Source organism: Macrobrachium nipponense, chromosome 31 (genome assembly GCF_015104395.2).
Source record: "Macrobrachium nipponense isolate FS-2020 chromosome 31, ASM1510439v2, whole genome shotgun sequence".
NCBI lineage: Eukaryota > Metazoa > Arthropoda > Malacostraca > Decapoda > Palaemonidae > Macrobrachium > Macrobrachium nipponense.
The window spans coordinates 6,618,390-6,628,955 of NC_061093.1; positions in this window are offsets into that span (position 1 = coordinate 6,618,390).

The window sequence follows — 10,566 nt, forward strand, 5'->3', positions numbered from 1 at the left end:
TTTTTTTTATTTATTTTTTTTTTATTTTTTTATTAAAGTCCCTATAGATTCTATTTCTGGGTTCCTAACCTGTGTCGCTCCGTGAAATAGTCCCCTTTAGCACTCATTTCTAATGGTATAAATATTGCTAAGTATACAGAGAAAAAAAACTATGTATGGTTATGCCAGAGGTTCCTGGCTCGCTCCCTTATTTAAGGGTGTCGGTATGGTAACTGTGGCGTGTGAAACCACTATCAGAGGTCCCCTGCCATTGAGTCTCTTCCTTTCTCAATATCCCTCGTCTACAGAGGAGCCGTTCCAGGCCATCTACCGCCCGCCACTGCTACAACTAGCGTCTTGTTTACCATTCCTTTCGATAGCACTGCTAACTTTGCACGTGTTGCTTTACGCTGTGTTATTTTTGTGAATATTTCCTTACTTCATCATGTCTGAACGTCAGGAAGCTGCTGCATCTAAGTTGAGTACTGCAATTAATGTTTGATCATGTTTTAAGGTAGCGATAGGCGATATAACTTGTTTAATTTGGTTTATATGTAGACGGGAGCCAGCATGGCGCCGCTCCCTGGCAGCCATTTTCGCGCATCGCTACCCGCGTAATATTTACGCCCATGTCGGCACCCATACTAGTTGGAGTTGCCTACCTTTGATAATTAGCAGTTCCTCAGATGTTTTTTTATAGATGTTTTGCAATTTTAATCCTGATGTTATTTTCATGTCCGATCGCGGGGGATACTAGCCTACTGACCGAGCCGCATGCTATCGGAAGGTAGCCTAGACCTGGTAGCCCTATGATACATCCGTTAGGTTGGTCTTCCAACCGTTAAATAATTAGATGGTGTATTATTCTACTTAGTATATTAGTCTCTTTGATTAGAGACGTCCTTGTCTATATACAGAAGCCTTGGCCCTTCCGTAGCCTATTCATGACGGTCCATGAGCCACCCTGGTCTTCCTGGCCGTATCGGTTATAGATTTAGATTTGGCGAGCTAGGCTAGCTGCTCAGAGCCTTCCTGACCAATCTGTTCGGATCGTTTCGATTGCGAGGGTTAGGCCAGCCGCTCGAGAGGACTCATAGCTTTCTCTCTCTCTCTCTCATTTTTTCCCTTCCACGTCTCCCCCGCTTCAGGACTGTATATATGTAGACATATATATGTAATTTATTAATATCCGATTGATACGGATATTGTGTTATGTTGCGCGTTTTGCATGTGTTAGTAGACCTATAGGCCTACTACTCCTGTTCAGTTGGGCATTGACGTACCGTGTGGTGGTACACCTGGCTGGTAAGGTCTCCACCTGATCGCATGTGGGCCACCCCTCTAGTCGATCTCCCTCCCCCTGCACCCACCTCGGTGGGGGAACGCGGCTCGCCTCATGCTACACAAGTATCCGACCCGAGCCTCTCGCTTAAGGGGGGGGGGGTTAGGGAGTACGGTCCGGGGGGGTTTTAGGCCCACCGCGCCATGACTCAGTAAAAGTGGAAGGGGGGAAGGGGGTTGCCCACCCCCTTGGGCGAGCCTTGTTGGCCACCTGGCTCGTCGGGAGCGGTGCGCTCTCCGGGCCACTACAGCCATGTCCCCTATCCGCAGTCCTACTTCACCAGACCTATCCTCCCGGACCCGGCGGCACCGGGACTCTGGCTCCAAGGTATTTGGCTATACGAATAGCTATGATCCTTTACTCGACCAGACCCTGCCAGGCTAAGGTTTTACCGATTTCCCTGATCTGTTCTTTACCGAAGCCGGCAGCCGGGGTAGGTAGGGGTAAGAAAGCTAGGTGTAAGGACACTTGAATGCTGGGAACGATCCACCATAGTTGGAACAGTTTAGTGACGCGCATGTATTAGTTATGTCTAGTAAGATATCTTATCTTATTATATACTTCAGGCTCGTTTACTACGGCGGATAACCTACTCCACCGGGTATTCAGAACCGAGGTACCATGTTATCACTAGCTCCCTCGCCTTGTTTGACCTTCTTGGTTTGTCACATCCATCTCGCACCCTGCTGGGAGGGGAAAAAATAGGCTTGAGACTCAATCCTAGTTGACTAGATTGGACGTCTCCGGTGCCAACGGAGTCAGGCCAGGTCTTCCATACCCTGCCCCGTTCCATCAGGCCTATACCTTTACTTTCATGTCAAGAACAAAAACTAGTTCTCGGAGCTGGTGAGAAAACAAGGATGCATGAAATTTTACTAGTAAAGAAGGCATGCCCCACCGGATACGTCTCCGGTGGGTCTAAATAGTGATACTCATGTATCATTCAACTTACAGATGGTGCGTTGCCTTAGACGGGGTGTACCGCCGTTCTCCAAGAGCCCTGGGGGCACATGGTGTGCCGGACCCACGCCAGATGTGCGGTACAGGTGGGATCTCTGCTGGTGTGCACCATGAGGGGTGCGAGGTCTGCTACGGACTGGTGAATGAAATCACCTCCGAGTCGGTACTACCACCCTTAAAAACGATACAATGAGAATCAAATTGAATAAATTCTTTTTGATACATACTAGACTAAGGATAGTTTTTAGTTTAAGTATTGAGATAACTCTCTCTTACAGAGTATTCAAGCTGTCGAGGATGCGGCGAGGGCTCCTCTGAAAGCCTGGGTCGGTGGCTTTGGCTGTAATGTAAAGGCCAAACAGCCCAACATGCTGTCCGAGGAGATGCCTCGCTCATCTACCCTGGAGCAAAGAAGTCGGCAGCTGTAGGGTGAAGGTAGCGGCCCCCATCATTACCAGAATCCAGGCGGAGACCACGCCCTTACCGGAGGACGATTTCGGCGAGGAAGTGATAGGAGAAGTAGCGGCCTTGGATTTGGAACGGGAGCCCATGGTTGTTGACAACCAGGGCGAAGGTAAGAATGTTGTCAAGGCAGGTAGTTTAGGGGCTCAAGGCTTGCCCTTTAGCCCATCTCATTCTTCTGTTACTACTACTTCTTCTTTCCAGGGATTCACCGGTAAGCTCCAGTCTGTTAGACACAAGGCGAGCTCAGTGATCCCTAGGTGAAAAATGCTTCCACCTTTAAGGCTATTAAGAAGTCCTTGCCAAAACCAAGGTCCGGATCTATCCGCGCCAGTATGCCATCGGCTCCCCATCCCGGTGCGGACTCGGCAAATGCTACTCCCCTCCGCAGGGGTCGAGAGCAAGAGGTCCAAAAGCTAGGGCCCAGGAACCTAGCTTTGACCCGGCGGTGTTCTCCTCGATCATGATGGAGCAGGTAGGGAACTTGGTTCAGACCAAGTTCCAGGAGATTTTCTCCCAGCTATCCTCCACTCTCGAGGCATCAGGACAGTCCATCCAATCCCTAACGGAGAGGATGATGACTCAGGAGACCCTAGTGGCGGGTATCCGGGAAAATATGGCAACAGGACAACCTCAGTCCGGGCAGGCTACTCAAACCCCTGTCGATGCTGGACTCCTCAAAGCTGCCCCAATTTAAAAACAATAACCCCTGGAGGCCAGCAGCATACAACTCCGTTCGTGGATGGTATGCTTACATTGAGGGATTTGGGGACTCGAAGACTGGAGGACTTTGAGTTCTACCCGCGTGATCTCCAGTTCCCATTCATGGGGTATGCCCGTCTGACGGATGAGGCAATGGGGTAAGGAAGATAAGGTTCCGAAGGAGACTGTTATCTTCCCCAGGGACCAAGCCCAACAAGCATGGGTCCGGAGCTTGACGGAGTGGCAATGTGTCAACATTAAGTTGACAGCCCACAAGAAGCCCATTTACCATCTTTGTAGTGGGTGATAACACCCTTACCCCATGCCTCTCCAAAGTGGCTGAGCTGACACTACAGGCAGCCACGGAGGATAAACCCATGCCGCAACTCCGGGAAACAGATTTGCCTTCCCTTCTGCTCCCCGGAGGCACAGAGTGTTGGGTAGACGCTCCGGTCACCTTTACGGTGGGTAAGCTCCCCCTTGGACTGCGGAACTACATTGTTCAGCGAGTGGCTTTCCCAGGCTTCCCCGGACTCTCTAGTCAAAGCCAAGAATGACGCGAATTGTAGACTGAGCAGGTCTCTCAACTCCGCCACCATGATAGAGATGACATAGTTGATATATGCGGGACGAGCCACTGTTTAAAGTCCTAACGAAGTCATTCCTTCACACAGTACAATGTGATCTATATGACTTCGCAGTGGCTAGGCGAAACTGCAGGAAGCACGTCCTGGTGGACGCTTCCATCCGCCACGAACCCAACAAGCTCATTAAATCATCGATCTGGGGAGCAAACTCTTTCCCCGACTCTATCGTCAATGAAGTCCTCGGGGAAGCAGCTAGGGTAAACAGAGTCTGAGAATTCACTGGGGACTCATCTCTAAAAGGAAACCTGAGTCCGCCGGAACACACCCTAGGGGCAGGAAGAAGTTGAGGAATTACCAACCCTTCCAGTCATCTCAGCCACAACAGTGGTCCAAGCGGTCCCAGTGGCCCAAATGAATCAGCCCTCCACCTCGAAAGCACAGCTGCAGCAGCAGTTTGTGCTTTTGAGCCAACCCGCTCAGCAACCCAGAGCTCGACTTCCTTCGCCACCTCCGCGGCTTCCGTGCTACCTTTGAATCCCAGGGGTTTCACGGGTATAAGAGATTTGCTTAGAGGTAGCCGAGCTAGGGGTGCTTTCCGACACAGAGGTGGCGGGGAAGAGCTTCGACCCGAGGCAAAGGCTTCTGGGGAGCCCGGGGTGGCCGTCCATCTGCCAACCAGTGAGACTCCCCAGGTAGGGGGGAGGCTGTACCTCTTCCGAAACCGTTGGAGGTTCAGCACTTGGGCACACAGTATTGTGACAAAAGGTCTGGGATGGAGTTGGAAAGAAGGGCCTCCTCCATCAACCAGATTTTACCAGAAGCCGACGGCGGATCTGATAGAATATACCCAAGAATTGCTTCAAAAGAGGGCAGTGTCAGAAGTCAGACATTTAAAATTTCAAGGGCGCTTGTTCAGCGTTCCAAAGAAAGACTCACACAAGGCCAAGAATAATCCTAGACTTGTCCCATCTAAACTCATTTATTCAGTGCGACAAGTTCCGTATGCTGACCGTTTCGCAGGTGCGGACCTTACTTCCCCGTGGGGCCATCACCACCTCTATAGATCTTACAGATGCCTACTATCATGTCCCAATAGCAATACACTTCCGTCCCTCCTAGGCTTCAGGATAGGAAAGCAAGGCCTATTCCTTCAAAGTAATGCCATTCGGGCTCAACATAGCGCCCAGAATATTTACGAAGATAGCGAAAACAGTAGTCCAGGAATAAGGACTCAAGGGATAATGCTAGTAGCCTATCTAGACGATTGGCTCATATGGGCCACAGATGCTGAAGAGTGCGCAAGGCAACGGTCAAAGTGATAAGTGGAATACCTAGGATCCAGATAAAACAGGAACAAGTCCCAGCTAACCCCAGCATCACGTTTTCAGTGGTTGGGAATACAATGGGACCTAGAGGCTTACAATCTATCAATTCCGCCAGCAAAACGCAGGGAAATAGCAAAGGCTACAAGGCAATTCCTCAAGGGCAAACAGACGTCCCGGCGGAACCAAGAATAGATTCTAGGTTCACTCCAATTTGCATCAATTATGGACGTACTGTTGAAAGCCAAACTAAAAGATATAAACCGGGTCTGGTGATCCAGAGCAAACAAGAGATCCCAGGAACAAAGTGTCCCGGATCCCAGCAATCTTACGCAAGAGACTCCGCCCCTGGGCAGAAGTCAAGAATCTGTCGAATCAATACCTTACAGTTTCCTCTGCCAGCCCTGGATTGTCCACACTGACGCCTCTCTGAGCGGCTGGGGAGGATACTCACAGTACAAAAAAGTACGGGGAAACCTGGGTCAGTGTCATTCCGCCAGCTACATATCAATGTACTGGAAGCCATGGCAGTGTTTCTAACACTGAAGAAAATCCACATCAAATTGGTATTAGACAGTGCGGTGGTAGTCCACTGCATAAACAGAGCCATGTAAATCATGTAATGATAGCAATATTTGCCCTAGCAGCAAGGAACCAATGGCACCTATCAGCCACTCACCTAGCAGGAGTAAGGAATGTAGTGGCAGACGCATTGTCAAGGACCACTCCGCTGGAATCAGAATGGTCACTAGACAGAAATTCATTCAAATGGATCTGCCAACAGTGCCAGGGCTTCAAGTAGATCTTTTTGCCACAGAATCAAACCACAAACTGGCATGTTATGTGGCCCCCAACCTGGACCCTCTGGCATATGCCACGGACGCGATGGCAACTAGACTGGAATACTTAGAAGAGAATTTATCTCTTCCCTCCAATAAATCTGCTACTGAAAGTTCTGAACAAACTCAGATCTTTCAAAGGCAGATCACACTAGTAGCTCCCAACTGGCCCAGAGCAATTGGTTCCCACTACTGGAGGAATTAGGACTCTGGCCCCGGCGGATTCCCAATCCCAGACTGACGCAGTTGGTACAATGCGGACTGTGTCTGCTTCCTCAAGGATTCAGAAAGCCCTAACTTTATGGACTTCATGAAGTTTGTGGTGCAAAAACAAGCCAACATTGATCCTCAAAACATCCTGTTCCTGAATCAGACAAACGAGAATCAACACAGCGTCAATACAATTCAGCAGTGAAGAAGCTAGCCACCTTCGTGAGAGACACAAAGGTACAAACCATGACTACGAATCTGGCAGTTACCTTTTTCAGAACCTTGTTCGAAAAAGGTTTAGCAGACTAGTACTATTACTACAACCAAATTGGTATTAAAGAAAATATTCCAATTTGGATTTAATATTGGATCTCACCAGGATTCGAAGATTTCGTATTTTTCTTCTATCCCCAGGGCTTGTGCTGGACTAAGACCAGTAAATAGGCCTCGGACGGTCTCCTGGTTTTTAAATGATGTCCTTAAGCTAGCTTCAGACCATGGTTAATGAGTCATGTTCTTATATAATCCTGCTCAGGAAAACATTATTCTTAATAAGCCTGGCCTCAGGAGCCAGAATATCGGAGCTGTCGGCCCTTTCCATGGAACCAGATCATATTGAATTCCCTCCCATCTGGAGAATTACTGCTTTTGCCGGATCGTCAATTCTTAGCTAAAAACGAGGACCCACAAAACAGGTGGGCCCCATGGAAATTGTTCCTCTTCCACAGGACCTATCCCTATGTCCAGTAAACACACTGAGAGTCTATCTAGACAGAACCACCATGAAATCTTCAGGCCCCTTGTTTATTAGGAAGAATGGTGGGACCATCTCCCTAAAAGGAATTAGACAATAAATCCTCTATTTCATTAAACAGGCCAATCCGGAATCAGTTCCGCAGGTAGTACATGATATTAGAGCGGTAGCTACCTCAGTAATTATTTTCAGCATATGACTTTGACGATCTCAAGAAGTATACAGGCTGGAAGTCGTCGATAGTATTTAAACACCACTACCTAAAATCCTTAGAGGCCCTTAAATTCCCAGCAGTGGCAGCAGGGAACACAGTTTCCCTTGACACTGCATAGCATAGTAATAACTAGTCTTAATAGCCTATATCTCTCTTTACGTCTTTCTCCCCTACCTGCCTCGCTAGCATTCTTGATCTTCGCTCGGTTGTTACTGGGTTGCACACATTGACCTTATTCTCACCTGGACTGCACTTACGATCACTCTTGATTGCACATATGAAGTCTAATTGCATATATGTGTATGTAATTTCCTGTATTGTGGTGTGGGTATTCATGTAATCTTATCAGATTTGGGTTATACAACCCTAGTTAGTAGATAAGGACTGTAGTTTAAGGATATTATTAAAATCCTAGTAGAATTAAGGAATGTTATTAAGACTTGTAGAATTAAGGAATTCTTATTAAATAGTAACTAGACATATATTTATGCAAGTTTCATTTTTCCTTCAGCAGTAACTTATCTACACTAATTTTCCAAGCTGGTGGGGCCAATTCTCTGTTACTATTTCATGGAGCAACACAGGTTAGGCCTAGAAAAGGGATTTTGACAAAGGAAAAATCTATTTCTGGGCAGTGACCTGTGTCACCCAGTGAAACCCACCCTCTACTCTCCACACCCTAACTGGCCCAAGCTTGGGTGCTATCTACAGGAATGGTAAACAAGATGGCTAGTTGTAGCAGTTGCGGGCGGTAGATGGCCTGGAACGGCTCCTCTGTAGACGAGGGATATTGAGAAAGGAAGAGACTCAATGGCAGGGGACCTCTGATAGTGATTTCACACGCCCCAGTTACCATACCGACACTCTTAAATAGGGTGAGCGAGCCAGGAACCTCTGGCATAACCATATAGTCTCTGGTATACTTAGCAATATTTATACCTTAGAAATGAGTGCTAAAGGAACTATTTCACTGGGCGACACAGGTCACTGCCCAGAAATAGATTTTTCCTTTGTCAAAATCCCTTTTTAGAGTATCTTAGTAACAAAACTAACCCATAATGAATTACCTCTACCTGTAAGTCATATTATTTCACTCGCTAGGTTGTGCATATTTGATTGTAAGTTTATATTCAATATGAATATTATCAATAAATATTTGGTATAACAACCCTTTATCACCATTTCACTCAAAATTGTTAATGGAATTCTGTGAAAAATGCTATTTACCTAATATTTATAAATATTCCTCTAAGGTGGTATAGATATGCTGACAATATTTTAAGCCGTTTTACCTGCAGGTATTGATGTAAATGATTTACTCTAATTTGAATAAACAGGTACCATCAATTAAGTTTACTTTAGAATTGGATAAAGGCAATTGCCTCCCTTTCTTAGATGCTTTAGTATATTAAGAACCATTTCAATGCAAATTCAGTATTTACAGAAACAGCCAACAATGTAAGTTCATTTTTCTTCAAGCCACCATCTTAAGGGGGACTACTGACTCCAAAAGGACCCCAGTATAAAGTAAGTGTGGATATGGCTGAAGCGGGATTCGATCAAATTTTTACCACCTATAATGCAACGAATATTGGAAAAAAAAAACACAAGTTAGGAAATTAAGAAATTCGAGCTCTCAAGTTTATATTTTTCCCAGCTGAAAAAAAATGTTCTCAAAATTTTTGAAAATATGGCTAAAATATTTTCTCTTAAAAATAAATTTCCCCCCCACTTGTAATTATAGATATACATATATAGTTATACTACATTTTGTGAAAGTTTGACTGATTCTGGTTTCAGTCGTCTTGGAAATTGAAGTGTTTATTTTGAAAAAAGTAAATTTTGAGAAAAGGACGTAAGAAAGACATTATTGCCTATTTTGTAATAACTGTGAAACTATTACAGTTAGAAAATTTATTTTTTACTAAAGCTATTAATTCATTAAGAAATATGCCCAGATATATATATATATATATATATATATATATATATATATATATATATATATATATATATATATATATACATATACACATACACAGTACGGTCCCCAATTAGTGAGATGTGATCAATGTATGGCCTCACAGAATTGGAAATTCGCAGATTTCAAAACACATACCTTATGGAATAATTCCATTAGGGCCAAGGCAAACGGTAACTTACCCAGTCAAACTTTTTTATACTACCCATTTTCAATACTTTCTGTGAACTATACTGTAATTTTTTCTAATATGAAATTGTTCGTATGGACAAATAAAACCATTAAAAAGGTTTTAATAACTTGAAAAAATTTAAAATTATGCACAGGATGGTGAAAACTCCCAGTACGTTATATGCCACCTTTGGGTGCAAGTGTACTGTACGATAAAGTCATTTCCTTTAAAAAAACCTTTTGGATGGAATTTCCTCTACCTATCCTCTGCCAAAAAACCTTCAAACTCCTCTTATTTCATCCTCTATGAAGAGTTCTTCTGCTGAAGGAAGGCTTTGTGAACCATTTGAGGTTCCGGGGACTGGCTGATCATGAGTGTCTTCACTCCTGGTAGGCCTAACAAACTATGACATACGTATCTCTGTGGCAAGAGAGAGAGTTATCCTTATTTAACAGAGTGAAATGGATAGATTATTGTATTTCTTTAAAATAATATCACATATGAATTTTGAAATCAGATATATTATTAATATTATTATTATGTGAAAATATTAATAAACATATACACATGTATCATAGAAATTCTCTCATCTCAGTAAAAAAAGAGAGAGAAAAAATTACATTAACTTGAGTGGGCAACACAACCTACTTGGCAACTCTTACCCCCTCCTGTTACATTACTTGATATATTTGACAGCCCCTCAGCTTGGCTACCTGGAGTTCAAAGACAGATGTGGGGCAAAATGGATTTTCTTTCTTTCTTATATAATATTTTTTTATTTATAAACTAAAATCTTACTAATTCACTTTAGTATTTTCTTTAATGAATTGATATTATTGGTGTTGACATTAATATTGAAATTTGAAAATTAGTAAATCATTTATTTATCATACATAAAACATACATCTCTGTAGAGAGAGAGAGAGAGAGAGAGAGAGAGAGAGAGAGAGAGAGAGAGAGAGAGAGAGAGAGAGTTATCCTTATTTGAAAGAGTGAAATGGAAAGATTATTGTAATATTTCTTTAAAATAATATCGCATGAT